The sequence below is a fragment of the Lactuca sativa genome, chromosome 5 (assembly GCF_002870075.4).
Source record: "Lactuca sativa cultivar Salinas chromosome 5, Lsat_Salinas_v11, whole genome shotgun sequence".
NCBI lineage: Eukaryota > Viridiplantae > Streptophyta > Magnoliopsida > Asterales > Asteraceae > Lactuca > Lactuca sativa.
This window is the reverse complement of record NC_056627.2, coordinates 298,832,504-298,850,446: the sequence shown is the minus strand read 5'-3', so window position 1 is coordinate 298,850,446 and position 17,943 is coordinate 298,832,504. Positions and strand designations below refer to the sequence as shown.

Below are 17,943 nucleotides of genomic sequence, written 5' to 3'. Positions count from 1 at the left end.
GAGAGTTGAGCTTGTCTTTCAAGTCAACAGTTGCGAGGTGAGTCATCCTCACTATATCAATGAGTCTAAGGCACCAAGGCCGACCCTTTATATATTTGTATCTGGATTATGGCATGATATGTTTATTGATTACATCCTGGTAGTTAGCATTGTGGTATGCTTATGTTTAGTGACCTGGTTAAGTCAGAGTTCTGGTTATAAGATGATGCTATGTTAGTGACCGGTTAGGTCTGTATCTCGGTTATTGGGATGTTACTATGATTAGTGATCTGTTAAATCGGTTTGTTTGTTATATGATATGAGTTAGCGTATTATATTTATGTGCACATGCTTGTCTGTTTGGGGGTTGGGTTGAGGCGGTCCTGCTTTGTGTTGAAGGCCAACATACCCGGTGAGCGGTCTGGATAGGCTGTAGGTCCTGCGAGACGGTCCAATCATGTCGAAAGCTCGAGAGCGGTCCAGATAGGTTGTAGGCCCTACGAGGCGGTGCCGTCAAGCTGAAGGTTCATTATGCATGCGGATCTGTATAGGTTGATATGATATGATTATGGTTACATGAGTTGGTATTTTGGGGGTATCTCACTAAGCTTTCGGGCTTACAATTTCAGTTTATGGTTTCAGGTACATCAGGGGATCGCGGCAAGGCCAATGCGTGATCGTGCAGCCGCTCTTGTTTTGTTTATGTTTCTAGAAAACTCTGATATTAGATTAATTTGTAATGATTAATGGTTTGGAAATGTTTTAAAAAAAAATTAAATTTGACATGAGTTTTATGGATGTTACATAAATAGTTAGTTACAAGACCCAAAAAATAAGATATTAAACTTCATTTTAGACGACATAAATACATTAATTCTTACTATATTGGATTAATTTTTATTGTTAGGTTAAGTATTAACTAGTTGTAACAACTAATTAAGGGTGACAATTGATGATACGAAACGAAATTGAAACGAAACTGGAATTTAAATTCATGCATATTCATATCGAGTGTAAAAAACACAGCGTTGTGTCATGTTTGTGTTCAAAATTTGACACGACTTAACATTTTTTTGTCGTCTTTTTAAGTTTTTCATGTTATGTATGAATAAATATTAATGAAATGCATTAATTGTTATTTCATATTATATTTTTCGGGTCGTATCACGTTTGTCATTTTTTAATCGATTTGTTTTCGTGTTGGTTTAAAAAAACCCGAGATCGTTTCGCGTTCGTGTTACATAAAACTTTATCGTGCCGTGTTAGACAAAAACACAACGCGATGACCTGATTTGTCACCCCTACAACTAGTTAACATATCAGTTCCAACCATATAATTAACCCAAAATCACAACCAACACTAGGTATAGTTTAATCGGTCAAGTTAACAATGCTCTTTATTGGTTTAACCAAGTTCCGATTCCACCCCAAGCCAACACTAGGTATAGTTTAATCGGTCAAGTTAACAATGCTCTTTATTGGTTTAACCAAGTTCCGATTCCACACCAAGCTTTTACTTCCTTCATACTATACACTCTGATCAAACAAGTACTAAAAATTTTCAAATCGTTTCTCTAGTGACAAATTTTCAAATCATTTCTCTGGTGACCTGAATAAACTATGATAGAAAGAGTTAGAGCTACACTTTTATTCACATTTAGGGGGTATTTGGATAGGAAAAAAAGAAATACTTACTGTTTATTTCCACAACAAGCTAATTTGAGTGTTTGTTTATTCCCACCACAAATAAACTATAAACAATAAACTAAAAAGCTAATCCAAACACCCCCTTAGTCACTCATGATGTTTTATCCATATATTATTCTTAAACTTGTTTGATTTGTTCAAATTATATCCTTATAGCTATAGCTAAAACATACACCACCAAGTCATAATAAATACATAACATGATCAGATCAAATAAGTTAAACAATAATATATGGACAAAAAATAACTTAAAGAACATTAATAAAACCTAAAATATATTTACCCTTAAAAATCATTATTCTTTTTCCGGTGAACAAATTTATCCTATAAATTTCCACATGGAAATAACCCAAAACCCATTTCTAAAAACCACCATGTTTTCAGATTATCACAGCAACATTATCAGTCTTGATAGACATCCAAGAACATCCATTGGCTAATTTAGCTACTTTTGCGCCATGGTTTTTATTGCCCCTTTTTGTTCCTTAAGGTATTCAATAGTTGTCCGGACAGTTTAGTATTCTTTAACGATACCTACATCTTTTGAAGGATCATTGAACAATTTTTTGTTTAGAAGGGATTGGTTGAAAGGGATTTGGTTAAAAAGCTTTTTGAAAATAAAATAGTTGAAATGACAGTTGTTTGAGTGAGCTTTGCTGAAATGAAAATTACAAAAAAATAAAAACCTTTGTCAGGTTCAAACTAAAACTAAACATCAAAAATTTCTCAAATTACCCATGATGTTAAAATTTGGAACTTTGGTCTAATGTTAATAATATTTGCCCAAACAGATTTAAAAGATTTACACTTGTAAAGGCGTTTTCCTAAACAGTTTGGTAGAGGTGTTTTTGAATCTGGGTGTTTGGTTCCAGGTGATGGTGATTGTCGCAATATGTCAATGCCACGATGTTGTTTCCTTTTCAGTTTTATAAAATTGATTACTTTATGTTATTCAGCTTCTTGAATACAAATATAAAAACTCAGCAAATTGCTGCTTACTAAATAGAGTTTTAGTCATTCCTGATTTTGAATTTGATGTTGAACATCTTTCAAATGAATTATTAATATTATTGTGCTTGTAAAGAGATGTTCTCTACAATTAATTTGTATACATCAATGTCAAAGGTGCAAGCATACCAATGGAGTGTAACTCTTCATTAGTAAAACAACCTACAATCTTTGTTGATTTAGTCATCTTCCGACACAAAGTTGGCATTAGAATTAGCCTATTTGCTTTAAGGATGACATACCAATATACCATTGCATACATAGGTTACATATACCCTACAATGATACATTAAAAACATATAAAATTTTATAACTTTAAAATTATGTATATAAGAGTAACGATATATAAATCCTAATCATCCATCCTCGCTATGGTTAGATAGCATATAAAGTATAAACTATTATCTACAGCGAAGAAAATAACATATCAAGATATGATCTATATCGTCACCTTCAGACACAAATTAGATATTGAAAAACCAATTTGCTGTGTTGGTGACATTTGAATGAATAAAATCCATATTATTAAGGAATTCTACGATGTAAATGACAAATTTTTTAGTCGTATGCTAACAACATCGCTATTGCCACATTGAAGTTTGAGGTAAAAACCGAATCTACAATGAATCAAAGTAACTTACAATGCGTAAACGCAAAACCCGAGCAGAAACTGCACAATTAATTACCTTTATTTGACAAATCTGAGAAAAAGAAAACGAAGATATACAGATCGGCGATATTGGAGTTGACTGTCTTCAAAACCCTAGAATTGCTTTGGGGTTTATCGTTTCTATCTTTTTGTAGATTTATAAAGAAATGGTATTGAAAACCTAAAACGAATCAACGGTTAGGATCTGTCGGGGGGAGGGACGGTTCAGATTGATTTATCACCCACATTGAGCTTATATCAGTTTATAATAGTAATGTTTTTCATGCTTTACTTAAGCCCATTAAGCCCAACATTAGGATTTGTTTGCACTTTGCACTACTTAGCATTGTCAATTGAGATTTGAGAATCAGTAAATGGGCCAGTGGGCCAGTTAAGCAAACCACCTCTTTTGTGAAACCTCTAATTTTATTTTGGAATTTGGATTGTTAATAGGTTCCAATATGAAATATTGAAAGTGGACATGAATTGGAAACCAACTGATTTAATTCAAAGCTTAGTTGTTGGAAATAAAGCCTAAAGCACATTCTTTTGGTGTGAGGTAAACTTGTAAAGTCGGTTCTTGAAAACCTACCATTATGTTATTCCTCTAATTTGAAAGCTTATAAAAAACTTAGGGTGCGTTTGGTTGTAAAAAATTGTTTTTATTTTCTAAGAAAATGTTTTCAGAAAATAGAGTTGAGTTTTCGCCTTCAATTTTCAATGAAAATTTTAGAAAACGCGTTTGGTTGAAACCGAGGGAGTTTTCATTTTCCATCTTGAAAATTTTGGAAAACTATAAAAATCATTTTTCTAATTTACATACAATTTGGAAAACTGAAAATTTTCATTTTCTTGGAAAATTTTGGGAAACTGAACGAACCAAATACGTTTTCAAAATTTCCGTTTTTATTGGAAAATTTTCCTAGAAAACTGAAAATTTTTCTACAACCAAACGCACAACATTTTCTTAGAAAATAAAATTTCAAATTTCAATGAAAATTTTAGAAAACGCGTTTGGTTGAAACCGAGGGAGTTTTCATTTTCCATCTTAAAATTTTGGAAAACTATAAAAATCACTTTTCTAATTTACATACAATTTGGAAAACTGAAAATTTTCATTTTCTTGGAAAATTTTGTAAAACTGAACGAACCAAACACGTTTTCAAAATTTCTATTTTTCTTGAAAAAAATTCCTAGAAAACTGGAAAATTTTCCACAACCAAACGCACCCTTAGTGATTCCTTGGAATGCATTCGTAGAAGATTCTTGTGGATGTCTTGGACTATTTTTAATCTTTGGCTACTTGCTAAATGGTGGCCGAAAGCAAAAAATGATGATGTTTCGTTTTGGTCACGGGTCATTCAAACAATTCATAACTACCATGAACAAGATAATTCGATCTTACCCCAAAAAGGAATAACATCACGGTAGCAGAATGAAGTTATGGGTTTGGTCTGGTTTGACCATTTTTTTTACACAATAGGTCATTTAACTTTTAGTGTACATTTTCATCAAACCATCATCTATAGTTTTTAACCATTCATCCATTAACTAATTATTCTAAACTATACAAACGACCCCTATGGTTAAAATTTTATTCATAGTTGGTCCCTTACGTGCTATAGTTTCAATTATATAACCAAGACAGAAGCATTTCTAAAACTCTGTGGACTAAAGTGTAAATTTCTTATATTCTTCCCCCTTAAATCCTTGATTGCCTTTTTCTTGATATGCGTTTGAAACCAAAACCCCCTTAGGAATAGCTTCGTTGGAACTGATCGATTTGAGGGGTTAAAGAGAAATATAAAAGTTAAATGTTTACGTTGATTATTTCTAAAACAAACCAAACACACCTAAAAAGAAATTGTCAGATTTCCAATTGCTTTGCTCATTAGTGAAACTCGTTGTTGAAGATTCGGCGGATTCCAAACATATTATATTTTAATTGATTTCATCTTATAACCACTTACCAATCATCAATCCTACATAGAAATTCAACGGCGGATCCACCTCCCTTTGTCACCGGCAACCGAAACTCTGACATTGTTCTAATCTATACGTATTCAAACAACTCGGACTCCTCCTCAGTTATATCCTCTGGATTGGTATCTTAATCCTCTTAATAAGGTAGGTGCTCATCTTCATCACTAATCCCCAATTCCATCTCCAAATGCTAACCATATCCAACTTCCATACTCAACCAGTACTAGGTATTCTAATTTCCGACGATTTGGATGCCGATTTCATCCTTCACAACCCAAATTTGAAAACTCCTCTTCACTATCATCAAATCTAAAGTGTTGTATCACTGTATGGTACAACTGGATTTTAATTTCAAACACTAGTGTGTCGATTAGTTCCAACGAAGCTATTCCTACGGGGGTTTCGATTTTAAACGCAGATCAAGAAAAGGGCAATCAATGATTTAATGGGATAGAGTATAAGAAATTTACACTTAATTTGGTCCCTAGAGTTTTAAAAATGTGGCAGTTTTGGTTGTATAACTGAAGCTATAGCTAGTAAGGGACCAACTGCGAATAGAATTTTAACCATAAGGGTCGTTCATGTAGTTTAGAATAACTGGTTAATGGAGAAACGGTTAGCAACTAACGATAATGGCTTAATTAACATGTACATTAAAAGTTAGATGACCTATTGCGCAAAAAAACTGTCAAATCGGACCAAACTCATAACTTTATTGTGCTACAGTGACATTATCCCCAAAAAAAAATTATTTTAATCCCCTTGGATAAGTATTGCCTTTATTGACGATGGCTTCTTGGATTATGAAATGTCTCTCGAATTTCTTCAAAAGAAAAGTGTTTGACAAACTTTTGATAAGTTAGCGTGGAGTGACTTATACAAAATGACTTATTTCCGGTGTGGAACCGTTATAAACTATTTATTAAAAAGTCTTTATCTAAACAGGGGTTTTGACTTATACGGGTATGTAACCGATAATAACTTAAAAAGCTCATTACATAAGCTTAGCCAAACACCTCTTAGTTTCAAATTCATGATCTAAAGCTTTTATATAATTCATTAATGCTAGAGTACACATCATCACCGGTCAAGGTTCGAATTCCTTAATTTTATTACTAGAAATGAAATCAAACACTTTAACGGTGAAATGTTGATATATTAGCGATTTGTAACAAGTTTATAACATAAAAACAAACACAAAGAATATATCAAATCGTGAACTCGGTTTTCATCGTTGAACAAGGGTTTATGATTTAAATCCAGAATACAAGATAAAGGAGATTCATACATTCCAAATCTTAAACAACTCTCTTATAGCTTCATTTATTCAATCTCCTTCCAAAACTCCACTCAAATCATCGTTAAGATAATTAACTTAAAGTATTTAAAGTAGTTAACACATATACCCCTACACAATGGCGAGTCTAGTACGCAAAAATCACATGGTTCATCATTTAAATGAAACCGATAGAAAATGAAAAAAAAAATCAAAGATGAGCTTTGGAAATCTTGATTTATATGTATATTTTTTTTTTCTAAAAACATCAAGATTATTAACTTAAAGTATTTAAAGTAGTTCATGATTTTTATTTCTTTATAATTTTGCATAAAAAATAGGTAGACGAGTGACTACTTTTAAGATACATAGTCTCGCCACTGCCCATCCATTTGAGTTTTATTTATAAGACCACTAGTGTGATTAACATTGTACAACACTCATAATAACAAATTAAATCCTACATCATAATTATTCTTCCATTGTGATTTGTTGACTAGTTAGGCTAGTAATATAAAGAATTAAATTGAGCAATAGATCATTAATTATAGTAATCTAAGTGATTAACCCAAGTGATTTGAGTGATTTATTGCTATTCGAGTGGATTAATTATATTGCGAGTATCATAGAGATACACAAGGTTAATTTGAGAGATATGCAGGCTAGTAAAGTTATTGAGAAATGAGTGGTAGAATTTGAGATATGATTTACCATAGATAGATTTGTGAGGTACTCAGTCGATAACCATTACGTGAGAGACTTTAAGCGTTTCTAGTTAATAAATTGGACAATTAGTGATATACTTGTAGCTTGGAAAATGAGTTGTAAGTCAAATATTAAACGGTAATTTAGAAAATAGCCGACTTCAAGGGATGATATGTGAAATACTACCATTTGTGAGTGAGATAATTAATATTTTGAATAATAGTAGGAATATAGATTGATCTTGATAACTGATAAAAATGCTAATGATTAAGAGAAGTATCAATTCGTAATGGTCAGAGTATTTTCCCTAGAAATTTAAAATTGATCATTACTAAAGAGTTAGATCAAAAGAATAGTAAATTAAAGACACAAGAAGTGTTTAAACATATGAGAAATAAGTAAGTTGTTTAAAATAAGGGAATGCATGACAAGATAAGAGTGAAGAGAAAATTTTGAGTGCAAAAGGAAGATGAGCCTTTAGTTGAGTATAAAGAGAAATGAGGCATGATATTGAGTCCTTTTTGGATAATAAAAGTTCAAATTACATTTTTAACGAGAAACATATGAGAGATGAGATGAGTGAGTAATTATAGTTTAATACAATGGCTAATAATAAGAGGGATACTATTAGTTGAGAAGAGCCAACTACTATAATCGATTTGGGATAGTAGTAAGAGAATTACTGCCAACTAAAAAGAGATTTAATTTGATATACCCTTACGTAGTGAGATTTCGAGGATGAAATCTTTTAGGGGGGGGGGACTTGTAATACCTGTCTTTTGTAACCATGTATCACTTCAAAAGATATAAAATAAAAGAGACGAGTAGAATAAATAGATCAAGGAGTTACTTTAGATTGAGTAATGTTATTTAGCAAAAGATGATTGAGGAATGTTGTAGAGATTATTAAGAGGATTATGTGAATATAAGGATCATCGAAAGCGGAGTTCGTATGAAAAAGTTATGGTCGTTTGAAGTTGATACAAAAGTAAATTGCTATTTTGAGAAAGTCAACTTTTGATTCCCATGATGTGGATGAATGTTCACCACGACATGGCATTGAGTATGTCACGGTGTGACAATGAGCATGTCACGACGTGACGAGTGATGAGTCATCAGAATGTTTGAGATTCATACGTGTCAAAACCATAGTTTATTGGTCACCACGACGTGGTGTATATATAGCCATGACATGTCATCATTCAGATAGTCAAGACACATGGAAGAAGAGTACAATATGTGTCGAGATCGGAGTGTGTTATATCGTCACAATGTGACACTTATGAGGCCACGACGTGGTGTGTGCCTGGCTATAAATACGAGAGTTTTTGTGTCTTTTGAGGGAGTTTCACAAGCAAGATCGGAGATGATGCTAGAGAGTCCTTTGCGGGAAATTACTATGATGGAATTATACCATTGTACGGATGATACAAGGTCGAGTTGCGATATAAACTGAGGAGTTACCATGTGACGAGCTGATAGGTAGCGAAGGATAGTAACTGAGACTGGATTTAGTCTGCCGACTAACCAGGTGAGTAACACTACTCAGACATCCATTGATGTATTGTCTGTAATATACATTTCACGATTTACAAGATTAATTATCAAAGATAAATTGATTGATATTAAAGAATTCGATTATTATAAGAGATAAATATCTGATTTAAATATTGATTTTGATTGATGAGATAGTTTATAATTGAGAGATAAACCAAATTAAAAATATACATCATTCATGAGTAATTGTTTGTACTAGATTTGTGATATATGTGATAATTATGATACTTGTGATATATGATATGTAAACTATACCAAGATCTATATACTTGATTGTTGTTGAATGATAGATGTGTATCGAGAAATATATCATTATTGAGGGAATGATTATAAATGAAAAATGGATGTTTGACTAATAGAGAAATTATTATAATTTGATCATGACTGAGAGAGAGGGGAGAGAGAGACCATAAAATTAAGTGATTGACCAGATTTAGAATTTTACTATTAATAAGATAGATTCTTAATGAATTAGATCATTCATGAGATATATTCTTGATAGATGAATAACTGGGATATAGATTGTAGTTGATAGATTGATTGTGATGGAAATATAGATCATGATTGATAGATAAATAGATAGATAGATAGATAGATAGATAGATAGAGAGAGAGAGAGAGAGATCATATAATTGAGAATATTATTATTGACTGAGAAATAAATCATTGATTTAGAGATAAATTGTTAATTACTACATAATTAAGAAAACGAAACATTATGTGATTTAATATGATTTATTTGATTATGTTGTAGTAATTGTTATTCACCAAGCCGTGAGGCTTATGTTGTTATGATGATTTATTTTGCAGGTATATTATTGTCACGCTCAGCTCGATCCTGTACCTGAGGCCAGTTTGATCATTGTGACAACTACTTGTATTCGAGAATGCTGATGTACACCAAAATTGTTGTAAAATTTTAAAAGAGAAATGAAATTTTTTAGAGTGTACATGGTATGAAAACCTAGGTGTTACACAAAACCTCCATAAGTACCAAAGAGACATGTTAACCATAGCATCTATCACTCTTATTTTATTGGCGCTTCCTCTAATCACATCAATTAGATCAAATAAACCATTAATGCAATCAAAGGAGATACGTTGAATGTCTAACCATTTAAAAATTGCATCCCAAGTTCTGGAAGCCACCTCGCATTTAATGAAAAAGTGATCTAGTTGCGCTACTTCCAAGTTACAAATCGGGCATAAAGTACTAAGAATATCAATTCCACGTGATTGAGATTACTCATTGTCGACAATCCATTTAAGCATATTCTCCACACAAGAATACTAACTTTTTGGTGGACAAACCCATCCCATCTAGCAGGAATAAGAACACTTAGGAAAAAAATTTGATCGATGCACCTTCTAGTATCTGATATAGTAAAGATCCCATATTTTCCAATATTTCACATCTAACTATCACCTTTATCTATCATATGTACATCCAAACAAAACATTCAATACATCAATAAGTTGAATGTTTTCCCCCCATCATCTAACAGGTCTACGCCAACACCAAGTCCAACCATCACTCAACTTTTCTATCCCGAATGGAACAATTTTGCTCTGTTTCTAAACGAAAAAGACGAGGAAACTGAGAACATAATAATTGGTCACCAATCCAAATATCATTTCAAAATTGAATATTAGACATATTCCTAAGTATTCCTGTTAGCATGGAAGCCGGAACAATATCCTTTTCCTCCAACTAATTACACAAAACAACAATTGTAGCCTAAGGAGCATACCCACGAGTTATAACTGTGACCAACTCAAAACCTCCTTTAACTCCATAAATAGATTTTATAACCTTAAATGATAGTCAATCATTACATGTCAAAAAACGCCATCTCCATTTTTTAAAGAGATGAAAATTAAAAGTTGTCAAAACTCCTGATATTTATCCCCCCCCCCCCCCCCCCAATTCTCCAAATCCACAAAACTAAATCGTATTTTAAACCCAAGGCATTTTTCTTTGATCAGAGTCTCCCCCTCCACCCCCCCCCCCCCGACGAAAAAATAATAATAATAAATAAATTTGAGTGATAAGATTCCTTTTTTTTTTGCAATAGGAACTGACATAAGAAAAATCGACATCTAATAAATTCCAAAAGCACCCAATATAGATTTAATTAGAACTGACCTTCCTCTAATAGAAAGAGTTTAAATTTTCCAAACCGACATCTTCCTCTTAATTTTTTTTCCAAAATTGGCTTCCAAGCATTCACCGTATTATTTTTTAACCCACTGGAAGAACCAAGTAAATGAAAAGGTAATTTTCTCTATTTACATCTCACAATTTTCGAGCACTCTACGACTTCATCCCACTTAACACCAATAACAAAAATATTAGATTTTTTCAAGCTAATATTCAAACAAAGACTAAATGGAAACAGTGGAGAATTGCAACCATATTAACCATGTTAGACTTATTCTAATCACTAAGTATAATCACATCATCCGCATAAAAAATATGACAAATTGGAACGAAGACCATCAATATGATCTCCATTAAACATACCCTCGTCAATAGCATCATGTATAGCTACATGAAAACCCTCCATTACCAAATGAAAATGAACGGGGAAAGAGGGTCACCTTATCTAAGACCTCTTAGAAGTTGAAATTCCTCCGACGAACGTCCTTTAAGAAGCACAAGCGGTCTAGCAGAAATAAAAAACGCATGCATATAGTTTGAGTGCGTGAAGTTTGGGAAAACTCTGTGAGACACATAGGGTTTTCAACCCCATAATGTTATTATGATAATAACTCATAAAGCATAACCCTGCAAAACCAATTGTTACCAAAGCATGTAGATATATCCCACAACTTAAATATCTATAAAACATTACACCCATACATATTCATCCCAATCGATTCTCACAAATCCTAACCCACGATCACCTGGAAGAATCTCAAAAACTTAATGAATCGTTTAGATCAATTATGTGACTACACTGCTAGGGGAATCTTTGGCTAATGTAGTTCATATAGACAACCCAAGCCTCAGAGTATTTGATAAATACGGTATCCTATTTCATATACATATATGGGTTATAATTCCACACTAGCAACGTAATTCACAAGATTGTCTAGAATGATCAAGTGTTGTCATCTTACTTTGATAGATGACCAGAAATACCCCCTAGTTGTGTGATATATACCTACCATTTCTTGTTATCTTGAAAGAGCAGGACTACTAAACTCCACTTTAATCTCACATCTTACCCCATCATGAGACTACCCAATATCTAATTTATTTGAACTAAGTATCTCTTTTAAGTCTTAGTTTATTACTATACAAGATTACAATATTCGCAATCAACTTACAATACAAATTTCCTGCTTATGTAATATCATTACATTACATGGTATAGTTAAGCACTTATTCAACCTACTTTCGAACTAAATATTCTTGACAAACCTTAGTTTGTAACTAGACAAATCGTAATATTTGTAATTCACTTTCAATACAGTTTTCCTAGTCATGCAATACTATCACAATACATGGTATGACTGATGGGTTTTAGCCATAAGAACTTTCCTATGTGCACATGCAAAACCCTAATGCTTGGATCTAGGCTTTCTAATAAACATGCATTGAATCCAAGTCTTCTAATGACTAATTAGGTTAAATAACAACATTGAAACAGATCTAGAATCATACCTTTGAGTTCCTTGTTGATCTTGAGGTCTTGGAGCTTCTAGAGTCACAAGTGTCACTCCTCTAATGGCTTACAAACACCAATAGCAATAAGAATGATTTAGGAGAGAGGAGAGGGGAGGAATTCGACCAGAGGTTCCTTGCTTTTGGAGATGTGTGTCGAATTCCATCAGCCATAGGGTCTATTTATACTTGTAGACTCCTTAAGGGTTACAACCTAAACCCTAATTGGATAATCTTCTCTTAAGGCTATCCAAATCCATTCCATAGATAAGTATATGGACGATTTAAGCTATCCTAAACCTCTTAGAATTCGTCCATACCATATCCAAATGGATTTACAGTCTAAAGCTTAACTATCAAACAATTGACAGTTTATACCCCTTTATTTAATTAATCTCTTTAAGTCACCAAATTAATTTTAATTAATTCTATGACTCATATTAATCAAATAACAATATATTATTCATTATATTATTCACATAATATATTAATAATATTTACTCTCTCTTAATAAATCATCCTATCAAGTTGCTATGGTGAAGGCAACCCAAAAGGACCATGCACAACCGGATCAAATACTTGCCTAATATAGTTGCAGCCTTAGACACTATTCCAACAGTCTCCCACTTGGATAAGTCTAGTAACTATACAAGTACAATTCGGTTTGCAATCATAGCTCTCAAAGACGCTGTCAACTCTGATCTAATCAATCTTGTCCTTTAGATAAGGGAACGTACAGTCCTCTGTTAGATATCATGCTGACAATCCTATGGAATGGTTAGTCATGCATTTAGGTTTCTCGATCTCTGATTTATTTGACATAGAACTTAATCGAACACATCAATTCAGTTCTGACCGGGCCCGGCACATAAGTCAAATCAAATCATCGAGCGGCCAAGGTATCACTTTTACCTTCTTAGATAAAAGTTACAGATAAACTTTGACTTATATGCATTTACTTATTCATTAACCAACTATACACAACAATACGTTTTATAACACCAAGTTACTGATGCGTTTTCGCATTATCAATGTACAATCAATTACAAATAATAAACCATATATCTAGGTTTTAAGACTATATGATATTATCGTCTTGCGATCACCTTTTATATCGTATTCCATGAGGTGATTCCAGCAAGCGCGGGTTTATTCCAATGCTCAAAACTAGTTCATAAGCACTCATGAACGTTGCAGCAATCCTTTGCTATGTCTAACACCATTTAGACATTCTACACACCAATTCATGACAATCTTCTTTCATATCTACTCCCAACATATGAACGATTGTGGACCATTTGAATAATTCGATTATTCCTAATAAACTCAATTATTCTGGAAGTCAAAACATGCAAAAGTGAAACAATAGGTAAACAATTAACATAAGATAGTATCATTACTCATAAATAAAACTCCTTTATTTAATCATCAAATGTCAATTACATTTTATCTATTACACGTTTCTAATACTATCTAATCTATGCTAATATCATCCTTCAGCCCAATACTCCTAGCATGCTGCAAGTGCTTAACCCTACTCAGCCCCTTCGTAAGCGGATCTGCTGGGTTATCTTCTGATGATATCCTCTTCACTACGAGTTGTCCTTCTTCTACACGATGTCTGATGAAGTGATATTTTCTGTCGATATGTCTTGATCTACCATGATCCCTCGGTTCCTTGGTTAAGGCAACCGCACCTTCGTTATCACAGAAAATCTCCATGGGCTCCTTTATGGCAGGTACGACTCCAAGATCACCGATGAAGTTCTTTAGCCATATTGCCTCCTTCGACGCTTTGCTCGCTGCAATGTACTCTGATTCGCACGTTGAATCAGCTACGGTCTCTTGCTTGGAACTCTTCCAGGTCACTGCTCCTCCATTTAGGGTAAAGACCCAGCCCGATTGCGAACGGTAGTTGTCCCTGTCGGTCTGAAAACTGGCGTCACTATACCCTCGCACCTTCAAGTCATCACTCCCTCCGAGGACTAAGAACCATTCCTTTGTCCTCCGAAGGTACTTAAGGATATTCTTCACCGCAATCCAATGTGCTTTGCCAGGATTCCCTTGATATCTGCTAACCATGCTCAAAGCGAAGGCTACATCAGGGCGAGTACAAGTCATAGCGTACATGATTGAGCCAACTGCGGAAGCGTATGGTACTCGGCTCATTTCTGCTATCTCAGCTTCGGTACTCGGACTTTGAGTCTTACTCAATTTGGCATTACTTTGTATTGGTAATTCTCCCTTCTTTGAGTTTTCCATACTAAAACGTTTCAGTACCTTCTCCAAGTAAGTGTTCTGACTAAGTCCAATTAGTCTCTTACTTCTTTCTCTCACTATCCTTATTCCCAAAATGTAAGAAGCTTCTCCGAGGTCCTTCATAGCGAAGCACTTCCCGAGCCAGGACTTAACTTCCTGCAGAGTCGGGATGTCGTTTCCTATGAGCAATATGTCATCGACATATAGGACGAGAAAGCTTACTATACTCCCACTGGCTTTGACATATACACAAGATTCGTCTTCGCTTCGTACAAATCCAAACTCTTTGACTTTCTCATCGAAGCAAAGATTCCATCTGCGAGACGCTTGCTTAAGTCCATAAATGGACTTCTCAAGCTTACACACTCTATCCGGATGCTTCGGATCCACAAACCCCTCGGGCTGAGCCATGTAAACATCCTCAGCCAACTTCCCATTAAGAAAAGCGGTCTTGACATCCATTTGCCAAATCTCATAATCATGAAATGCGGCAATAGCTAGCATCACTCTAATAGATTTAATCTTCGCAACTGGTGAGAAGGTCTCATCATAATCAACTCCAGGAGTTTGAGTAAAGCCCTTCGCAACCAATCGCGCTTTATACGTGTGTACGTTTCCATCCACGTCGGTCTTCTTCTTGAAGATCCATTTGCACCCAACGGTCTTACGTCCGGGCACATAATCAACCAAATTCCAAACTTGGTTATCATACATGGATTGGATCTCGCTATCCATTGCCTCTTTCCATTTTGCAGACTCCGGGCCTGCCATGGCTTCCCTATAGCTATTAGGTTCATCAAGGTTTACTAGTGTACCATCACTAATATACGTGTCCCCTTCGGTAGTAATATGAAAACCATAAAACTGGGGTAGAACTCTAACTCTATCGGAACGTCTAAGAGGTAAGGATTCGTCAATCAGTTCAACCAGAGTTTCCTCCTCGGGTTGAGTGCCAGCGGTAGAGGTTCCTTCATCTATCGACTCTTGAATCTCTTCAAGCTCGATTTGCCTCCCACTGTCTCCTTGGCTTATGAGTTCTCGCTCTCGGAAAACTCCTCTCCTCGCAACGAAGACAACATTGTCCTTCGGTCTATAGAAGAGACATCCAAAGGATGTCTGCGGGTAGCCGATGAAAATACATCGCTCACTTCGAGGTTCAAGCTTGTCGTGAGTATCTCGTCTTACGAAAGCCTCGCAACCCCAAACCTTGATATGTGCCAACGAGGGAGCTTTCCCTGTCCACATCTCGTGAGGTGTTTTGGCAACCTTCTTAGTAGGGACTCGGTTAAGGATATGGGCGACAGTCTCTAAGGCATACCCCCAAAAAGAGATTGGTAGCGAAGCACGACTCATCATGGAGCGAACCATATCCAATAAGGTTCGATTACGCCTTTCTGCCACACCATTCAACTGCGGTGTCCTAGGAGGCGTCAATTGTGAAACTATTCCACACTCCTTAAGATAATCATGGAATTCAAGACTTAGGTACTCTCCTCCTCGATCGGATCGAAGCATCTTGATTTTCCTGCCCAATTGATTCTCCACTTCATTCTTGAATTCTTTGAACTTTTCAAAGGTGTCTGACTTTTGCTTGATTAAGTAGATATACCCATATCTACTATAGTCATCGGTAAAAGTCACATAGAAGCGGTTCCCATCCTTCGTGGTTGATCTAAACGGTCCACACACATCGGTATGTATTAGGTCCAATAGACCCTCGCCCCTTTCACATGTACTCGTGAAGGGCGACTTAGTCATCTTTCCAAGCAAACAAGACTCGCATGTGTCATCTTCCCTAAGGTCGAATGACTCCAACACTCCATCCTTTTGGAGTTGGGCTATGAGTTTCTTGTTGACATGTCCAAGATGACAATGCCACAAGGATGCTTTATCCATACTAGTGGAAAAATCAATATTCAAAACATCATTTCCTAAGTTATCAACAATCATAACGGTTTCATATATTCCATTACATGGTATAGCTTTAAAGTAAAAGACACCATTTAGATAAGCCAAAATAGAATCATTCTCATTATTAAAAGAAAATCTAAACCCTTGTCTATATAAACCATGAAATGAAATGATGTTTCTTGCCATTTCTGGCGAACAAATCTAAAACTAAACTATTCCTAAGTACTAAGGAATACACTCCAATCTTGGTCACAGGCGACGATCTTCTGTTCCCCATGATTAGATTGATCCTTCCTTGCTCCACATCCCTACTTCTTCTTAGTCCCTGCACATTAGAACAAATGTGATAACCACAACCGGTATCAAGAACCCAAGAAATAGCATGATTAGAATCGTTAGATTTGATTGTATATATACCTGCGAAAGATGGCTTGATCTTTCCTTCTTTGATTGCTTGCAGGTAATCCGGGCAGCTTCTCTTTCAATGTCCTATCTTGTGGCAGTGGTGGCACTCTGCCTCCTTCGGGTTAGAGCAGGGCTTAGCGGGATCAACTTTGGTCCCACTAGAAGAGGCACCATCTCGGGCTTTCACCTTGCGATAGTTCTTCGATGAAGCTTTCCTCTTCTTTCCCTTCCCTTGTCCAATGGCCAAGACAGGAGCAGCGGGCGGATTGGGAGTGGGTGCAACAGACTTGTCTTTGAAGTTGCTCTCAGCAACCCTCAAGAGACCTTGGAGCTTACTTAGGGTGACCTCTTCTTTGTTCATGTGGTAGGTCATCCTAAATTGATTGTACATCGGAGGCAAAGAGTGAAGCACCATGTCGATCGCCAAGTCTTCACCGAAGTCAACATTTAACTTGCGGAGGCGGTCAACATACCTTTGCATCTTTTGCAAGTGCACGGTAAGAGATTCTCCATGACCCGTCTTCGCGGAAATCATGTTAGTGAAAATCTCGTACCTCTCTTGTCTCGCGTTTTGGTGGTACCTCTCCAATAAGTCTTGATGCATCTCGTACGGGTACATGTCCTCGTAGGACTTTTGGAATTCGGAGTTCATGGTGGCAATCATGATGCAATGTACCTTCGTTGCATCTCGCTCATGAGTTTCAAAGGCGGTGATTTCGGCGGGAGTAGCAATTTCGGGGTTGATTTTCTCGAGCTTCTCATCGAGGACATACTCCTTATCCTCATAGCGAGCAATGGTGCGAATGTATCTTATCCATTCGCTAAAGTTCGTTC

At 35.4% G+C, this 17,943-nt stretch overlaps 1 long non-coding RNA gene across 1 annotated transcript; it reads right to left on the bottom strand.

Moving 5' to 3' along the window:
* Window positions 1-1,868: 1,868 nt before the first annotated feature.
* On the bottom strand, window positions 1,869-3,479 carry LOC111892612 (uncharacterized). Its single transcript, XR_002850581.3, has 2 exons — window positions 3,381-3,479; window positions 1,869-2,970 (listed from the first exon to the last, which is right to left on the bottom strand). It is a non-coding gene; the product is annotated as an uncharacterized LOC111892612 (long non-coding RNA).
* Window positions 3,480-17,943: the final 14,464 nt, after the last annotated feature.